Source organism: Apodemus sylvaticus, chromosome 4, assembly GCF_947179515.1.
Source record: "Apodemus sylvaticus chromosome 4, mApoSyl1.1, whole genome shotgun sequence".
Taxonomy (NCBI): domain Eukaryota; kingdom Metazoa; phylum Chordata; class Mammalia; order Rodentia; family Muridae; genus Apodemus; species Apodemus sylvaticus.
The window spans coordinates 61,667,918-61,676,942 of record NC_067475.1 but is presented as its reverse complement, the minus strand read 5'-3'; the positions used below and the strand labels follow the sequence as shown (position 1 = coordinate 61,676,942).

Here is a 9,025-nt window from a genome sequence, read left to right as displayed (position 1 = left end):
TGTTTATGTAGTGGATTACATTGATGGATTTTGTATATTGAACCATCCCTGCATCCCTGGGATGAAGCCTACTTGATCATGGTGAATGATCATTTTGATATGTTCTTGGATTTGGTTGACAAGAATTTTATTGAGTATTTTTGCATCAATATTCATAAGGGAAATTGGTCTGAAGTTCTCTTTCTTTGTTGGAACTTTGTGTGGTGATGCAAGATATTTTCTATCCATTCACAGTGAGGCAGTGAGAGGCCACTGATTGGAGGGGAGAGGGAGGAGGAGCTAAGAGAAGGAGGGGCAGAGAGAGAGGGAGCCTGGAAGCTGCCTGAGGGAGCAGAGGGAAGATGTGAAGATCCTGATGGTCAGATATGTTTTTGGTGTGCTGAGTGGTTAGAAATATTGGGGTAGGATCTTATCATTGTAAATTGGCTTTATGTAATTGGGAGTTTCATAACCATAAATATATTTGGTTAACTACTCAAGTTTAAGAGTCATGCTTTGCAAGTTACTTGGAAGGAGTGAGTGCTGGGCAGGAGAGAGAGACCTGCCAGGACTTGAAGTGGAAGCCTGGAGGGGCAGTACTATATTTTAACAATTTCCCACTACAGAGTGGTTTTGGTATCAGCGTAATTGTAGCTTCATTGAATGAGTTGGGTAGTGTTCCTTCTGTTCCTAAATTGTGAAATAGTTTGAAGAGTAATGATGTTAGGTCTTTTTTGAAGGTCTGATAAAATTCTGCACTAAAACCCATCTGGTCCTGTGCTTTTCTTTGTTGGGAGACTTTCAATGACCACTTCTATTTCTTTAGTGGTTATGGGACAGTTTAGATGGTTTGTCTGATCTTGATTTAACTTTGGTAGTTGGCATCTGTCTAGGAAATTGTTCATTTCATCCAGATTTTCCAGTTGTGTTGAGTATAGACTTTTGTAGTAGGATCTGATGATTTTTTTAATTTCCTCAGTTTCTGTTGTTATGTCTCCCTTTTCATTTCTGATTTTGTTAATTTGGATACTGTCTCTGTGCCCTTTGGTTAGTCTGGCTAAGGGTTTATCTATCTTGTTGATTTTCTCAAAGGACCAGCTCCTGGTTTTGTTGATTCTTTGTATGGATCTTTTTGTTTCTACTTGGTTGATTTCAGCCATGAGTTTGATGATTTCCTGCCTTCTGCTCCTCTTGGGTATATTAGCTTCTTTCTGTTCTAGAGTACTACAAAACAATAATGTTAAAAACTGCATGGTATTGGTACAGTGACAGGCAGGTAGATCAATGGAATAGAATTGAAGACCCAGAAATAGACCCACAAAGCTATGGTCACTTGATCTTTGACAAGGGAGCTAAAATCCATCCAGTGGAAAAAAGATAGCCTTTTCAACAAATGGTGCTGGTTCACCTGGAGGTCAGCATGCAGAAGAATGAAAATTGATCCATTCTTATCTCCCAATACTAAGCTCAAGTCCAAGTGAATGAAGGACCTCTACATAAAACCATACACACTGAAACTAATAGAAAAGAAACTGGGGCAGAGCCTTGAGCACATGGGCACAGGGGAAAATTTCCTGAACAGAGCACCAATAGCATATGCTCTAAGATCAAGAATTGAAAAATGAGACCTCATAAGATTACAAAGTTTCTGTAAGGCAAAGGACACTGTTAATAGGATACAACAGCAACCAACAAATTTGGAAAAGATTTTTTATCAACCCCTCACCCGACAGAGGGCTAATACCCAATATATAAAACTAACTCAAGAAGTTAGACTCCAGAGAACCAAATAACCATATTAAAAATGGGGTACAGAGCTAAACAAAGAATTTTCAACTGAGGAATATGGAATGGCTGAGAAGCACCTAAAGAAATGTTCAGCATCTTTATTCATCAGAGAAATGCAAATCAAAACAACCATGAGATTTCACCTCACACAAGTCAGAATGGCTAAGATCAAAAACTCAGGGGACAGCAGATGCTGGCAAGGATGTGGAGAAAGAGGAACACTCCTCTACTGCTGGTGGGGTTGCAAGCTGGTACAACCACTCTGGAAATCAGTCTGGCAGTTCCTCCGAAAACTGGGCATAATACTACTGGAGGACCCTCTTATACCACTCCTGGGCATATACTCAGAAGATTCTCCAGCATGTAATAAGGACACATGCTCCACTATGTTCATAGCAGCCCTATTTATAATAGCCAGAAGCTGGAAAGAACCCAGATGTCCCTCAATGGAGGAATGGATACAGAAAATGTGGTATATTTACACAATGGAGTACTACTCCGCTATTAAAAACAATGAATTCATGAAATTCTTAAGCAAGTGGGTGGAAATGGAAAATATCATCCTGAGTGAGGTAACCCAGTCACAAAAGAACACACATGGTATGCATTCAATGATAAGTGGATATTAGCCCAGAAGCTTGGAATACCCAAGACACATTTCACATATCAAATGATGCCCAAGAAGAAGGAAGAACAAAGTAGGGATACTCTGGCCCTTCTTAGGAAGGGGAACAAAATACCCACAGAAGGAGATACAGAGACAAAGGGTGGAGCAGAGTCTTAAGGGGAAGACCATCCAGAGACAACCCCACCTAGGGATCCATCCCATATACAGTTACAAAACCCAGACACTATTATCAATGCCCACAGTGCTTGCTGACCGGAACTAGATATAGCTGTCACCTGGGAGGCCCTGCTAGTGCATGACATGTACAGAGGTGAACACTCTCAGCCAGCCATTGAACTGAACACAGGGTCCCCACTGGGGGAGCTAGAGAAAGGACCCAAGGAGCTGAAGGGGTTTGCAGCACCATAGGAGGAACACCAGTATGAGCTACCCAGTACTCCCAGAGCTCCCAGGGACAAAACCATCAACTAAAGAGTACATGTGGAGTTACCCATGACTCCAAATGCATTGGCAGCAGAGGATGCCCTTGTTAGACAACAAAGGGAGGGGAGGCCCTTGGTCCTGGAAAGGCTTGATGCCGCAGTCTAGGGGAACACTAGGACAGGGAAGCAGAAGAGGGTTGATTGGGGAACAGGGGAGGGGAGATGGCTTATGGGTTTTTTTGGGGGAGGGGAACAACAGGGTTTTTTGGGGGAGGAAATGGGACAACATTTGAAATGTAAATAAAGAATATATCTAATAAAAAAAGAAGTATGTCACTTGAAGTGAGAGAAGAGGAAGACATCTAGAAACCAGCCCACTGCCATGACTTGCCACGCTGGTGGAGAAAGACGCCCGAGACCTGCTTGTGCCCACAAGACGCGTAGCAGTAGACACCTAGAAGTGTGATTGCTGCCATGCCATGCCATGTGGCACCAGGAGAGGAGGTCACCCAAAGGCCTGCCAGTTACTGCCTGCCGTGGGAACCAGCACAATGTGCAAGTATGTGGTGGACAGATGGGAGGGAAGGGAAAGCAAAACAGTTTGAGCATCAGGAAGAGAGATGGACCTGGAGACACAAGGGTGGAAAGGAATAGCCTGTTGTGATAGTCAGTACTGCTACCTGAGGCTATGGTGAAGTCTCAGCCCGAAATGCCACTGACGGCCACGTCTGGGTCTGTGGCATTGCAGCAGCAGGGGTGGGTGTCAATGTCTGTGGCTCAGATTACCACTAGAGGCCATAGGAATATTTCTGGTCTGTGCAGGCACCTGGAACCACATAGATTTAGAAGGGCTGTGCAGAACCAACCCTACCTCTCACTGGCTGCAGCACTCAGGAAAGCAGCCTTGAACCCCTCCTGGACAGCACAGTAGAGCTGGCATTGGTGGAGGGGGAGTGGGTGAGCCAGCCCAAGGGAAGGCAGAGTGGGCACTGGGGTGAGGATCTCCCCACCTCACCCCTTGCCACCTGCAGTAGTTAGGAGATCTGACCCATGAGGTCATCAGAGTGGGAGAGCTGGCCCTGCCCTTCACTGATGGTAGTATTCTGGAGCATGGATTCTACACTTCACCTGGATAACACAGTGGAGCTGGCCCTGATAGCAAAGGCATGTGTGAGCCGGCCCTGAGGCAGCCCCTTGCAGCACTTGAGACAGTAGGCCCCATGCATCAACTGGGCAGCATAGTGGGGGCTGGCTCTGGAGGCATGAGAGGAGGTGATCTGGCCACAAAGGACATGAGAATGAGAGCAGGAGAGCTGACCCTTCCTCCTGCCCATGGCAGCATTGGGTAGTCTAGCTGGAGCTGTGCTGGAGAGCTTGCCCTGGTGGTGCAGGTGCAGGTGAGATGGTGGGGTGACCCACTCAGCTACCGCCCAGCCACAGATCCAGGGCTTTGAGTTATCCCACCCCCAAATCTACATCATCTGTGAACTGTTGGAGTGTGTGAAGGGCCAAAGCTGCAGGATCTCCATGACACAGGGCAACAACAGGATAACTGAGAGGAGTCCTGGTGAGGATCCAGTATTGATGGAGTCATAGAAACCAGAGATCTTGAAACAGACCAATGACTTATTGCAAAGAACATTTGTAAGTGCAGATGTGTGGACAGAGGGGTACAGTGTGGGACACATTGTGACACTACAGCTTCCATGAGGAGATGTTTTCTATGCTTTGTGTATGTGTGTGTGTGTGTGTGTGTGTGTGTGTGTTGTGTGTGTGTTTCTTTTGTGGGTAGGGGGTTTACAAAGGACAGAGGACAGATATGAGGTTACTGGCAGATAAGTGGGATTGGGGTCCATGATGTGAAACTCACAGAGAATCAACAACAAACATGTTGCTAAGTTTCCCATCTCTATATTTGAAGGCCATCATGTTTAAAAATTAACTTTATGTGTGCTCGAGGAAAATGCGTCTTCTCTCATTGTTAAACACAAAATTCCCCCTGTGCTCATTAGACAACTATGACTTCCAAATCTTACTGAGTTCCCTCCAGGCTGCTTTGGTAACTTCCGCGGTGGTTAGATGCAGCCCATGGTGAAGAGTGGCGAATGCTTCTCTACTTGTCAATTTGCTTTGCATTGACAGGATGTGCTAGGAGCATGGAAACCTAGGAATGTGGTTTTCCATAGCGAAGAAGTCTTTTATCTTCATGTGGAGTCTCTTTAGCTCAAATAACTCCATGGGCCTTAAGATCTATTTTGATGATTTTAACATATAACATTACATACTTCCGGTTGGTGAACATTTGTCTGTATTTTAAAGTTTAATTTAGTGCTATTAGTGTGTGTGTGTGTGTGTGTGTGTGTGCTGTATGTGTGAGGGTCATGGGGATGTGTCCATTCCACAGTGCACATGTGGAGGGCACAGGGCAACCTTGTGGAGTTGGTTGTCTCCTTTATGTGGGTTCTAAGAATTGAACTTGGGTGCCCAGGCTTGCCTGGGATACTCTTTTCCAGCATTTTTAGTTCAGTATTTCCTTAGTGCTTACCTGTCTTTGAAATGACAACTACATGATTTAAAATAAAAAACAAGACTAGTCGGACAAACTTGGCCATATAACGAGAGCTCACACACACACACACACACACACACACACACACACGAGCTCTTGTATTTTGACACTCGATTCTGGTTGATGGGGCTGTTTGGGAACCTTTCAGAGATGGAGACTGGCTGGAGTGGTGAACTTTGTCCCTGTGGGCAGAGCTTTGAAGCCCCACTCTCCTGCTTGTTTCTGCTTCCTGTGTGTGTGGATACAAACATGATGTCTGCTTCCTGCTCCTGTGGCTTCTGGTACCAGAAGTCAAAATTAATCCTTCCCTAAATCACCTGGGTCATGGTATTTTATCTCAGCAACAGCAGGGTAACTAATTTGAGGGTAATAAGGGAGGGAGGGAGAGAGAATCTTCATTTGTGTGTATTTATGTATTTGTAATTTCCTCCCATTTCTCTCCTCCTGCATTGTTTCATACAATACATAATATAGTTATATTATATTAGATAAATATAATATAGTTATATTCATCATCAGGTATTGTGCATATGAATGCCCTCCAGTAGCCTCTTGTCTAGCTTGTGGTTTTGTTTTGGGAGGTTCTGGATGTTTTAGAAGGCAACTGGCTGGAGACCGTAGGTTACTGTCGTGGTGTGGTTATGTATTTTCACTGACCACTGCCTGACACTCTGCTCCTTCATTGGTGTAAGTGGAACAGCTCTCACCCCACCCCAACTCCCATCACCATGCTGTCCTGTCAAGTATGATAGATGAGGGACTGAGCCTTTGGAAGTCATGAGAAAAATAAACCTTTCTTTCCTTAAACTGTCCTACTAGGTATTTTGGTCACACAGAGAAAAGAAGTAGCTAATATAGGTCACATTTAAGCACTTTACATTTTATATCATAATATTAAGATATTGTCAAATTAGGAGTGTACATCAGGGGCTGGAGAGATAGCTCAGTGGTTAAGAGCACCAACTGCTCTTCCAAAGGTCCAGAGTTCAAATCCCAGCAGCCACACGGTGGCTCATAACTATCTGTAATGAGATCTGACGCCCTCTTCTGGTGTTGCTGAAGACAGCTACAGTGTACGTAAAGCAGTGTACATCAATCAATGGCTTCACCTCTGTTTCTTGTCAAGGAGAGTCTGGTGTTTTCAGTTATACACAGGAGAGTTGTAGCCCTGTAAGTAGGTCCATGATCATTTTGTTGCCTTCATTTAAAGACTAAAGGTGTTTTAAGAAGGTGTGTGTGTGTGTGTGTGTGTGTGTGTGTGTGTGTGTGTGTTTGATGTACCAGGTCAACACAGGGTAGACTTGTAAGGATTACTTTCATGTATTAACTTGCCTTTGAGATGCTAAGATGTTTGGTCAATGGTATTATTTTTGTGGACATGTTTTGGACTGAGATTGACATTGAAATCAACTGGCTGCATAAAGCTTAACCTGGGTGAGTCTCAGTCAGTCAAAGGTACGAGCAGAGCCTGCTGTGAGGAAGAGGAATTGCTGTGTTTGAGCACTGCGTGTCTCCTGCCTTCAGACTCTAATTAAAACTTCACTCCTTTCATTTTGAACCTCTCAGGTTTTGGACTAGAATGCAGGTTCTTTCTCCAAAAATGTTAAGAACTTCTTATCCTCCATATTTGTGAGCCAATGCCTCCTAGTGAATCTCTTCCTATGCCTATGACATTGTCTTGGTTCATTTTGGAGAACCTAAGTAGTACAAGGCTTATGTAGGCATTAAGGCTGAGGCCCTGAGATTAAAACTTCAGAAGTGGTTATGTTAATTTGTGCATGTATTTCTGGAGTCCAGTCATTCCAGCTCAAATTCAGGAGATTTTTTTTCCCTTAAAGTTAAAGATGTAGAAACAGTCACCAGGTGTCTCAAAACAGCTGAATTTTGTGCTGTGTCAGAACAGCTCATTTAGGAGAGATAGTCCTTCATTTGTGGTTCTCATCATCTGCTCCTGAGACTTGAGATGTTTTCTAGAAAAACACATCGGAGCTTTGTGTAGCTCGATGTAACAGCACTTGCTGAGTGCACACAAGACCTAGGTTCGATCCGTAGCACTTGTATGTTTGAAGACCCACACACATAGATTCCACACCAGGCAGTTAAATGCCCTGACCAGAAGCTCAGCTCATTCTAGCATCTGAGGCAATCTTCATACAGAGACGTTTCTGTGACAGCCATCAGGCCAAGCAGTGTCATGTCTTTTACACCAGATGGCACCACAAGCACAGTCTAGAATTAGCTGTCTGCTCCTCAGCCTTAGTGATTCTCTGCCTGCTTCTCTTACCAGGGAAGAGAAAGTCAGAGCTAAGCCCAACGTTTAGACATCCTGCTAACAGTCTGCTGGTGAACGGTCTCCCTGGAAGAGGCTAAGGTTATTGGCACAGACAGGTGAGGAATCTTCTCTTTCGAGTGACCACCTGGAACCACACTTTAGTCCAGCCCGCAGTTCTGGCATGGAGTCCTATGAAACACTGAAGACTCAGTCAGAGGCAGAGCTGTGGAGGGCCCAGAGGACTGCTCCCTTCCCAAACCACTGTCCCTCCTGGTCAGTGCTCACTTCTCCCCGTCAGAGCCAGGCACACGTATGTTGGTGCCCCACCCCCACAGAGCCAGGTACCCCTGTTTACTCTTCTCCAGAAGCAGCCCCTCTATGTGGGGCCCCCTTGGTCCCCAGTTGGTGGGGCGGTTTTGGGGAGGTTTAGGTGGGGGGAGCCCTGCTGGAGGCTGTTTTGAGAGTTTTTAGCTTTGCCCTACTTCCCATTCACTCTCTCTACTTCATGTTTGCAGATGATCTGTGATGTCTCAGCTGCCTGCTCCAGCCGCCTGCCGACATGCCTGTCCCACCATTATGGACTCTCCGTGTGGACCCCTAAGCCCAAATAAACTCTTTTTCCTGTAAGTTGCTCTTGGTCATGATGTCTTATCACAGCAACAAAAAACAACCAACACACTATCCTTCTTCCTTTCCTAGGAGAATTGCTGGTGGTGCACTGGACGCCGCCAGCATCCGGGTGCCAGCATCTGGGTTCCTACTGTTCCCAGTATCTAGGCCCATGCATTCTTTCTTGCTTCTTGTAGAAGCGGGAACCACACATCTCTGTACTCTCTGCCTTCACCCTCAGGCTCAGGGTTTTACAGGCAGGCCATTTCTACAGCTTTCTCTTTCACCCCACCCCTGTCTCTGTCATCCCCAGCCCCACCCCCTTTGGTGTGTATTTTTAGCTAGTGGATTTTTAAAAAATAGATATTTTTAAACTTAATACACATGCATGAGTGCTTTTCTTGCATGTATGTGTATATACATCATGTATGTTCAGTTCCCCAAGAAGCCGGAGGAGGGAGTGAGATCATCTGGAGCTAGAGTTATAGACAGTTGGGAGCTGCCATGTGGGTGCTGAGAACAGAGCTCTGGTCCCACACCAGAGCCACCTGTACCTGCTGAGTCCTCTCTGGCGCCCCCAGCGCGCAGGTCTTAATGTGCTGCTATTCAGGTCTTACCCTTTAGCCCAGCATTGATAACTCTCGCTTCTGGCTTAATGCCTGCACTGCTGACATCATTCTTGGAAGAAAAGATTTCTGGAACTTCTCGGGTCGGAGAATTGATGGAAGGGGCAGAGAGTGAAGAAGACAGTGGTATCT

At 45.4% G+C, this 9,025-nt stretch overlaps 1 long non-coding RNA gene across 1 annotated transcript; it reads left to right on the top strand.

Annotated features, from left to right (window-relative positions):
- The first annotated feature begins 3,226 nt into the window (after window positions 1-3,226).
- LOC127682158 (uncharacterized) lies at window positions 3,227-8,273 on the top strand. The gene is made up of 3 exons (XR_007977360.1): window positions 3,227-3,376; window positions 7,674-7,774; window positions 8,174-8,273. It is a non-coding gene; the product is annotated as an uncharacterized LOC127682158 (long non-coding RNA).
- The last annotated feature ends 752 nt before the right edge of the window (window positions 8,274-9,025 follow it).